Below are 10,924 nucleotides of genomic sequence, written 5' to 3' on the forward strand. Positions count from 1 at the left end.
ATAATAAATAACATATAGGCCCGTGTATGCACTCTGCACTGCACCTCAATCTGAGCAGCATCCATATCTCTGGTATCAGCTCTCGCCCCGTACCGGTTCCTCAACTGGTCAAAATGCAGCCCATCCTTATAGAACTCCCTGCGCTCCTGCTCTGACATAGACGGATCCTCCCAGTTCTTCATGAACCACGCCTTCGGGTGCTCAAGCTCGCTATGGGTGAAAGGACGGCCAGTAACCGGTAATCCCAGAATCATATAAACATCCTCCAAAGTAATAGTCATCTCCCCACACGGCAGATGGAATGTGTTAGACTCTGGCCTCCACCTCTCAATCAAGGCCGTAATGAGTCTGATGTCATTCTGCCAAACCACCCGGGGGTTGCCGAACGCCCCAAAACCATATGCATCCAACAGAACCTGCTGATCTGGAAGTATACGTCACTCACCCCTCCTCGCTGTCAGCTTTCTAACATCTACGGTATTCCTGTCCCCGCCCTCCCAGATCAGACTGCTAATATGGCGGTCCTGCATAGTCAGCAAGGATCGATCAAGAGGTCCACACTCCATGTCCATAGTATCTGCAATATTTTAAACCAAAAGGCACATCAGTACAACTCCAAACAAATAGTAATTAAGAAAAAGAAAACAAACAAATGCGTGAAAATATCATCTCAACACAATCAAATGATTACAACACATGTTTTCTAAATTTTTAAGTGTATTACTTTGCACGTAAATTCACATAAAATTAACAAAAACTATTGTATATTACACTTAATGGAAATTAAACCTAATTACTATCATTTAGTTCATTTTTATTCAAATTATTTACTCAATAAATCAAAATATTAAAAATATATATAGTAAATGGCAAACTATACAACATATGTAATCAAACCATACTGGAGATTAAGGCTTTAATTAGCAAATGGCAAACTATAGCAGCACGAAAGAGTTACTATTTCAGGAGACATAAGTTGTTGAAAAAAATAAAGAAAAAAATGTCATTTATATCATAAGCAAGAAACAAGTCATTTATATTAAGGCTTCAGCTTAATTAGATGGAAAAGATAAGCATCAAAGATTTTAATAAAATAGGCTCTATTTAACAACAAAACCACATAAAAGCATTAGTTAACACAGGGAACCTTGTCAGCAAGCAATCTACAGAGAATTTCCTTTAGCAAATAATCATATTGCAATTAGAGCATACTGAGGGTAATAGCAATTAAGCACTTTGCAGAGCAATAACCAACAAATGGATCAAAACATGAGACTCAAATAGATATGGACTCATATGAAATTTGCATAGATATGTTCACTTATATAAACATACACAACTCATTACCATATACTGAACAGATATGCGCATACATGTTTACAAATCAAGTTCAGATTATGCAAAAAGACTTAAAATACTGAAGAGTAACTAACTTATGCATTTCATTACAAGCTGAAAATAGAAATACAATAAGCCAGCTCCTACAACAGCCAACAGGCTCCAGCACACAACCTATAGAATTACTAGAGGCAATAGTATTGCTATCTTGACCACAAAATAGTTAATATGGTCAATACACATACTACAAGCAACTCTAAATACTAAACAACAATAGATAATTACACATAAATAGCATACATTTGTTCTAATCAGGCACAAACAGACTCCAACTAAAGACCTAAACACCACCAAGTCTTTTCCTCCACAAAAATCAGATTCAAAAGCTTCTCTAAGGGGCAAGAAATGGATGTCTATGAGTCCCAGTTGGACATTTATCATTTAAGACAATCCATCTTCTATCCTACCAGCCCTAGCAACAGTGTTGCTCAAAATATCCACTAAAACTCCTACTTTTGCCTCTGTGACTTCTTATTTGGCAACCACTTTGTCAAATGACTCCTGAAGTGATTGAAACATGGTTTCTAACATTTTACTTAAGATTCAAACTGGACCTACTGATGCAGGACAAAAAGGAAAAAACAAAGTATAGATAGACATGAGTGAATTAATCGCATAATTTCCCAAGCCCTAATGTAATCTGAGAACCATTACATTTAGGATTCTCAACTGCAAAACCTCGGAAGAGAAGAGTTTTCAGGGCTAAAAACATAAATTCAAACCTGATTCTCATATTCACATATCCCAATTTCACACTCAAGGCAAATCAACATGCAAGCCCAATAAAAATCCAATCTTTTTATAAATAAAATCAAGAAAACCCAAGTAAACAAGCATAAACATCACTAAAAATCAAATTAATCAACAAATTAAAACATGGGTATTCTTGAAAAAACCACACAGTACCTGAAAAATCTGCAGATCTTTTGTGGGTGACAATTAAAAGGTGTTTCTTTGAAATATGAGCAGTTCTTGAAGTAATTTTATACGGTTAAAGAATGACCGACTCTGTTATGTTTTGAGTTTTAGGTTAGTTTCTGCGTGTATCTGTGTAAAACAACTACTGCAATGCTTCATTGCGGCACCAGCAATGAAACATTGCAGTGGTATATTTATTTTTATTTAATATTCGATATAATATTTAACATTATTAATATTTTCAAATATTCAAATATTTTCATTTATTATTAAAAATATTGAATAATTAAAATATTTAAATATCAAAATATTTTTCTTTATTATTTTAATATTTATTATTAAATATTTGAATATATTAATTTCATTTAATGTTTCAATACTTTTAAAATATTGAATATTTAATATTAAATATAATATTTAATTTATTATAAAAATATTTTATAGTATTTTTTAATATACAATCTTTAATCAGAAATATTAAGAATAATATCTTATTAAATTAATATTTATGTAGATAAATATGTATTTTTAAATGAATTAATATAAATAAAGGGCAAAAAGGGAAATGGAGTATGTGGGCCATGCCGCAATGTTTTATTGCGGCACCCACAATGAAATATAACGGCAATGGCGGATCTTAGCCATCCGGTTTTTGCTTCAACGGTCCAGATTTGTTGGTTGTAAATGGTCCCTATCCAACTATAGTTGTGGATATGGACCCATATATCATTATCACATATAACAATCAGCATAATCAAGAATTCAAGAAAATACAAATATAAAATGAACACATAATTGTATATGTAAACAAAAGATGTACAAATTGAAGAAACTAAAGAGAACCCATTTGCAAAGAAAGGAAAATAAGAAGGCCCGTTAAGTTAGATTCACACCTTTCTGCGAAGCGGCCGTTCCTAGGAGCTTCAGCCTCGGAGGTTGAGAAACATAATAATTTAAATGTCACTCCTGAAATGTTCAAAGTATATATTTTCATATTAAGGATTTTTATTTCTATTTTAAGTGATTTCATGTAAAATTTATTACAACTATAAATCAATAAATTAAAAGTATATTGAAATAATAAATTTAATCAATATTTAAAAATAATACAATAAATTATATAAAAAAATTAAATCAAAATATTAATTTCACCACACAACTAAATACATTATACACACTTGTTATGGATAAAAAACTAAGGTTATTATTTGCTGTATTTATTACTAAGATTCGGGAGCTCAAGGCCTTTAATGGCTGCTCTCGTGTTTCGTAGCTTAATTCTGCCTTTACGAGATGCCTACGTATCTCTGTGAATTAGAGAATCAAGCCAAAAAACGTAGTTCTGATTTGTGGGGCGAGACCCCTTATATAGATGTTGAGAGTCCTTGAATTGGACTTGGTATAGGAGACTTGGTGGGCAAGTCTCATAATTAGAATGGACTTTGGAGTCCTAGATAGTAGGAAACTGATTCCTTATCATTTTAGGTCCCCTTGAGGCCAATCTACAAGGATTTATATCCCCACTAGGACTTATCTTAATAGCTGTTTTCCTCCTTTATTTATTAATTATGAAATTAATAAATAATCAGGGCTTTTGGGCCTTCTTTGTTCCATCAGGCCTGATCTGGTCCATCAGGCCTGATCAATGTGTTGACCTTCTTGGTCTGAATGTCATACATCTTCTTATTGGGCCTAGTAGCCCTACACCTTGCAATATTTAATTATACAATCAGGATTTATTTATCCCTATCATTTGCCCCCCAACTTTTGGGAAATATTGATTAGGTTTCGCAGAAGTTAAGTCTATTCATTCCCTTACAGGGTTTCATTTTTGCGTAAAGTGTGGAGAGACCTACACATTTACAACGACTTTTCCTTTAATTCAGGAATTATCTTAATTTCCAGGAATTTTTCCCTAATTTTCTGGATTTTTCCCTTAATTTCTGGGGTTTTCCCTGATTTTCTGGGATTTATCCTTAATTTCTGGATTTTTCCCTAATTTTCTGGAATTTTTCCCTTAATTTATGGGTTTTTCCCTGATTTTCTGGGATTTATCCTTAATTTCTTGATTTTTCCCTAATTTTCTGGGATTTATCCTTAATTTCTGGATTTTTCCCTTAATTTCTGGGTTTTTCCTTGATTTTCTGGGATTTATCCTTAATTTCTGGATTTTTCCCTAATTTTCTGGATTTTCCCCTTAATTTCTGGGTTTTTCCCTGATTTTCTGGGATTTATCCTTAATTTCTGGATTTTTCCCTAATTTTCTGGGATTTATCCTTAATTTTTTGATTTTCCCCTATTTTTCTGGATTTTTCCCTTAATTTCTGGGTTTTTCCCTGATTTTCTGGGATTTATCCTTAATTTCTGGATTTTTCCCTAATTTTCTGGGATTTATCCTTAATTTCTGGATTTTTCCCTATTTTTCTGCCTTAAAATCGATCAGGATGTATAGAAAATCGATCAGGATTCCTGACCGATTTCGATCAGGATCCTGATCGAACTAGCTCAGGAACTAACATTCTGGTCGACGTGATCTTCGATCAGGATCTATGCGGAATCGATCAGGATTTCTGATCGATTTCGATCAGGACTCTGATCGAACTGGCCTTCAAAGTGACACTCTAGTCGACTGAAACATGGGCTTAATCGACCAGATTTCCTGATCAATTTCGATCAGGATTCTGATCGATCTTAGTGTTTTTCTTCCTTCTTGCTCAAATGAGATATCGATCAGGATCCTTTTTGGGGTCGATCAGGACTCTGATCGAACTTAGGGGATTTCTTTCCTTCTGTTCAAATAAAGTATCGATCAGGATCCTGTTTGGCGTCGATCAGGACTCTGATCAAACTTAATAGGTTTATTTCCTTCTGTTCGAATAAAGTATCGATCAGGATCCTGTTTGGCGTCGATCAGGACTCTGATCAAACTAAATAGGTTTCTTCCCTCTTGATCGATTGAAGTATCGATTAGGATTTTTTTTCTTTGTCGATTAGGACTCTGATCGAACCATTTTAAAATTCTGGTCAATTTTCGACCCTTCATTTTCCACAGTAGCTTGTAGATTATTCCTGATATTTCTCGTAGATGGGCTTTTAGGTTGGGCCTGGCTAAATGGGCCTAGAAATGCCTCGTATTCCGAGCTTTTCTCCTATATAAGTGTAGTGTGAAGTGAGAATCCTCACTTCACTTCACATTTCTCATTTTCTCTCATAAATCTCTCTAGAGTTCTCCCTTTGAGAAGGCGATTTCCGGCATCCTCAGCCACCGCAGCTCCACCTTTCTCAGGTTTTTCTGGGTTTCAAGCCTTCAATCGAAGCATATCAATGGCGGATCGTGACTTAGCTCGTTTGCAGAAGATGAATGTCTCTAAGAGAGGTACAAACATTCAAATTCAATCTCCATATACTTCCCTACTTGATATGATTAACTCGAGAGGTGATGAATATCCCTCTCTATCTGAGTTAGATTCGTATAACCATGGTAACACCTTTCATGAGTTAGATGGTAGGATAGAGTCCATAAACACCCTGTACAGACTTCCACCCCACCTTAGGATCACTCCAGCCGCCCCTGGGGATAGGACTTGTAATTGGGAGGGGGATACTTTGTTTATCTATCGAGGAGCCCTGACCGCGGGTCTTAGGTTCCCATTCCATGAATTTATTCCTCGCTTGCTTGCCGATGTACAAATTAACCTTTGTTAACTCCCTCCTAACGCTTGGAGGAACATTATCTGTTTTATGGTCCTTTGTCTTAGAAACAATTTTCCTCTTTCCGTAGCTGTCTTTAGGAAAGTTTTCCAATTCTATAATAGCGCCATGAGTCAACCAGGTTGGGTTTTAATTCGTCAACGGCCCAAAATCCCTCATATCTTTGATAGTAATTCCATAGTTGAAAACAACCCCAAATGGAGGGACGAGTTTTTGAGGCTGACCTGGGCTGAGGGTGATTGGGCCACACTCTTTCGTAGGCCCTTTTGCAAAGTGTCAGATGGGAGTCCATGTAGCATCAGATTATCTGATGAGGAGGAGGTGGCCTACCAAGCCTTAATTTTAGATGATGGGAAAACAGACACCTGGACCCTCTTAGAGGAGTTTTCCTTGAAGAAAGTCGGTCTCTCTCAGGCCAGTGATAAGGGTAAATTTATAACTTGATAACCATTTTTCCTTCCCTTTAATTGTAACGTTTTATCTCTCCTGCAGTTTAATATTATTTTTATCGTTCTTTTTCAGCTTGCGAGGCCATCAATAATGTCAACAGGCCCAAGGAAGGGGAGTCAGGCCGCCAGAAGAGGGCCAAGCTAAACAAGGACCCCAGGAGCAAACCTGACGGTCCTTCTTTTCTTAAGCCCCACGTCCCGGTGGTCGAGTTGGGGGACGATGTGGATCCTCCACTTAAGGCACATTCCTTCAGGCCTAACTGGGGCTTCAGGAGGAGCGATACGGTGGTTGGATCCACCAAACATGCTAAGGATTGGTCGTACCATTCCATCACTCCCCATGACTTTACTGACATTGTTACGGGGAGTGATATCGAGACTATTGAGCTTCTGGGTTCTCAAGCCCAAGCTGCGGTAACTTTCTTTTTTCACTTTTTCTTTGAATCCCAACTTTCTCGTATTTCAACGAACTTGTGCTAACTCATACATATTTCTTTGCAGAGTAATACCTACTTCCAGGCGGCCCTCCACCAGGCTAGGTCCTGGAAGGGTAACTCGGATGGGTTTGAGAAGGAGATGAAGAAATGGGAGGAGAGAGCCAAGGTCCTGGAGAAGAAGCTGGACACGAAGAAAGAGGAGCTGGCTAAGGCTCATTCCGAGCTGGTGAAACTTAGGAGCGATAAGGATAAGCTCATTGATGACTACATGGATTCTGACAAGTTTAAGAATCTCATGGAGATTCATGATGAGGGTCTTTATTCCCTACAGTTTACTCAGGGATGGGATGCGGTCGTAAAGGCGGTTTCTGAGAAGCACCCGGGCTTAGTCGACCCTAAGGACTTTATAATTCCCGAGCAGGCTGAGTCGGAGGACAGCATAGATGCCCTCTTCAACTCCCCTCAGCCAGATGATCGCATCTTGGATCCTAACACTGCTTCTCCTCCCGCTTCTCCTGCGAAGGATGCTGAAGGCGCTGATAAGGAGCAAGAGAATGAAGGCTCCCGCATGGAGGAGTAGTTTTTCTATTCTGTAATTTTATCCTTAACTTATGTCTGGACTTTTGTTTGTATTAAAACTTATTACCCTCCGGGGTTATTTTATATGCTACTTTCCTTATTCACATCTCTCTCCTTTATTTTTCCGATACTTTAATATTCAAACTTGGCCTAATGGACCACACAAGTATTATCACAACTCAAACATCCATAGGTTAAAATAATTTCGAACTCTTCAATTTCAAGTCTGGTTTTCCAAAACCTTACATAATATGGGTTCGACCCTGATCAATAATAGCTAGAAAATAAATATCCTACGTAAACAAAGCTTCAAGGTGCTTTTAAACCTACTTGTCATAATGACAAGTGAGAATCGTACTTCGACTATCTTACACGTAGTAAACTTTCAGGTTCTTTGCGTGCCAGGTTCTCGGGACTTCAAAACCATCCATAGTCTCCAGCTTGTAGGTTCCTCTACCCTGAACGCTCTTGACTTTGTACGGCCCTTCCCAATTTGGGGCAAGTTTCCCTTTCTGTCCTACCCCAAAAGCTTCTATCTTCCTCAAGACTAGGTCACCTTGTTTAAAGAACCTTTCTTTAACCCTTAAGTTGTAGTAGAATGAAGCCTTCTTCTGATACTTTACTATCTTCGCATGTGCTTCATCTCGCACTTCATCGATTAAGTCTAGAGCCAACCTTTGTCCTTCCTCATTTTCCTCAGCATTGAAAGCCTGAATCCTTGGAGAGGAATGTGATATCTCCACTGGAACTACTGCTTCTGCCCCATATGCCAACATGAAGGGAGTTGCTCCTGTCGTGACTCTACAAGTAGTCCTATAGGCCCACAATATGGGAAGTATCTCATCCACCCAATTATTTCTTGACTTCTCGATCCTCTTCTTTAGTCCATCCAGGATTATTCGATTTGCTACTTCTGCTTGCCCATTGGCTTGTGGGTGAGCCACGGAGGTGAACCGTAACTCAATTTCATTTTCTTCACAATACTTCTTGAATTCCTCGTTGTTAAACTGTGTTCCATTGTCGATGACTAGGACACGGGGAATTCCATATCGACACATAATGGTTTCCCACAGGAATTGTTCAACTTGTTTAGTTGTGATTTTGGCCAAGGGTTTGGCTTCAATCCACTTAGTGAAATAATCAATGGCTACAATCAGGAACTTCCTTTGTGCCGTGGCCATAGGGAAAGGCCCTAGAATATCCATCCCCCACATAGCAAAGGGAATAGGCGAGTTGATAGATGTCAGCATCTCGGGAGGTTGTCTAACAACAGGTGCATGCTTCTGACAGCGGTTGCACTTCTTCACATATTCTTTGGCATCAGCCATCATTTCCGACCAATAAAATCCTAGACGAGTTATCTTATGAGCCAAGGCCCTGCCCCCCAAGTGTTGTCCACAAATACCTTCATTCACTTCTTCAAGAGCCAAGCGTGCCTCATCGGGCCTGAGACACCTCAAGTAGGGAACCACGAAAGATCTTTTGTAAAGAATCCCATCTATCAAAGAGTACCTTAGTGCTCGAACAGTTAACTTTCGTGCTTCAGTTGCATCACTTGGCAACCAATCGGTTTGAATGTGAGCCTTAATAGGATCAATCCATGACGTCCCCAGGCCTATGGGAGCCACAAGCTTAACATCTATGCTTCGTGTCTTCAAAACACGGAAGTACACACTTCCCGAACTTTCTTCTATCTCAGATGAAGCAAACTTTGATAGTGCATCTGACTTAGCATTTTCTTCCCTTGGAATGTGTTCAACATGGCATTCATTAAATTGGGTCATCACAGCCCTTACTAGGCGGACATACTTAGCCATCGTATCATCCCTTGCCTCAAATTCTCCCTTTACCTGGGATATGATCAGCTTCGAGTCTCCACGGACCTTTAAGTTTTTGACTCTAAGTGTCCCAGCTAGACCAAGGCCAGCAATCAGGGCTTCATACTCTGCCTCATTGTTTGTGGTTGGGAAGTCTAGCTTCATAGCATACTCAATTAAGAATCCATTAGGGCTTTGTAAAACCAACCCTGCTCCACTGGAATTTGTTTTTGATGCTCCATCAAAATAGAGAACCCAATATTCTTTCTCCTTATCATCTTTCTCTCTGTCCCCATTATCGACTCCCTTGTCTTGAGGTATGGTATCTTCCTGCCCCCCGACTTCTTGGTTGGGTATGGTACATTCCACCACGAAGTCAGCTAGTGCCTGGGCTTTTATGGCCGTACGTGGCTTATACTTGAGATCGAAATCTCCCAACTCTATTGCCCACTTAATCAATCTCCCACTTGCCTTGGGACTGTGAATGATATTTCTTAGTGGCTGATTCGTTAGCACCTCAATCTGATGAGCCTGAAAGTAAGGACGCGGTTTTCTCGAAGCCATTACCAAGGCTAGAGCAAATTTCTCAATAGTTGAATAATTCAATTCAGCACCATGCAGAATTTTGCTAACATAATATATGGGTTTCTGGACTTTTAGCTCCTCCTTAACCAACACCGCGCTCAAGGCGCTTACTGAAACGGCCAAGTATAAGAATAAAACTTCATTCAAAGATGGTTTGGCCAACAACGGGGCCTGAGCCATATACTTCTTTAACTCTTGAATGCCTTTTGGCTTTCCTCATTCCATACAAAGTCTTTGATATTCTTTAGTGACTTGAAGAATGACAAGCACTTGTCTCCTGACTTGGAGATGAATCGTCCTAGCGCAGCGACCCTTCCTGTGAGCTTCTGAACATCCTTGACAGTTTTTGGTGGTTCCATGTCCAGGATTGCCTTTATTTTATCGGGGTTAGCCTCAATTCCTCTCTTTGAGACCATTAATCCAAAGAATTTTCCAGATCCTACTCCAAAAGTGCACTTCGTAGGATTCAACATCATCTTGTGGTACCTCAGGATCTCAAAAGCTTCCCTCAAATGGGTTATATGATCAGTCTTTACTAGACTCTTGACTAACATGTCATCAACATAGACTTCCATAGTCTTACCAATAAGATCCTTAAAAATTTTATTTACCAACCTTTGATAGGTGGCTCCCGCATTCTTAAGACCAAACGCCATAACAAGATAACAATAAACACCAAAGTCAGTGATAAATGATACCTTTGGAATGTCATCCTTGTGCATCTTAATCTGATTATATCCACTAAATCCATCCATGAAACTCAGCATCTCATGCCCAGCAGTGGCATCAATCAAAGTATCAATCCTTGGCAATGGAAAACAGTCTTTAGGGCATGCATCATTCAGATCAGTGAAGTCTATACACATCCTCCACTTTCCATTAGCCTTCTTCACCATTACAGGGTTTGCTAACCACTCCGGAAATTGAATCTCCTCAATGAAACCAGCCTCTAGGAGCTTCTCTACTTCCTGTTTTATAGCCTCTTGTCTTTCCGGGGCAAAATTTCTTTTCTTTTATTTTACTGTCTTCC

This window comes from Apium graveolens, chromosome 5 (assembly GCF_009905375.1).
Source record: "Apium graveolens cultivar Ventura chromosome 5, ASM990537v1, whole genome shotgun sequence".
NCBI lineage: Eukaryota > Viridiplantae > Streptophyta > Magnoliopsida > Apiales > Apiaceae > Apium > Apium graveolens.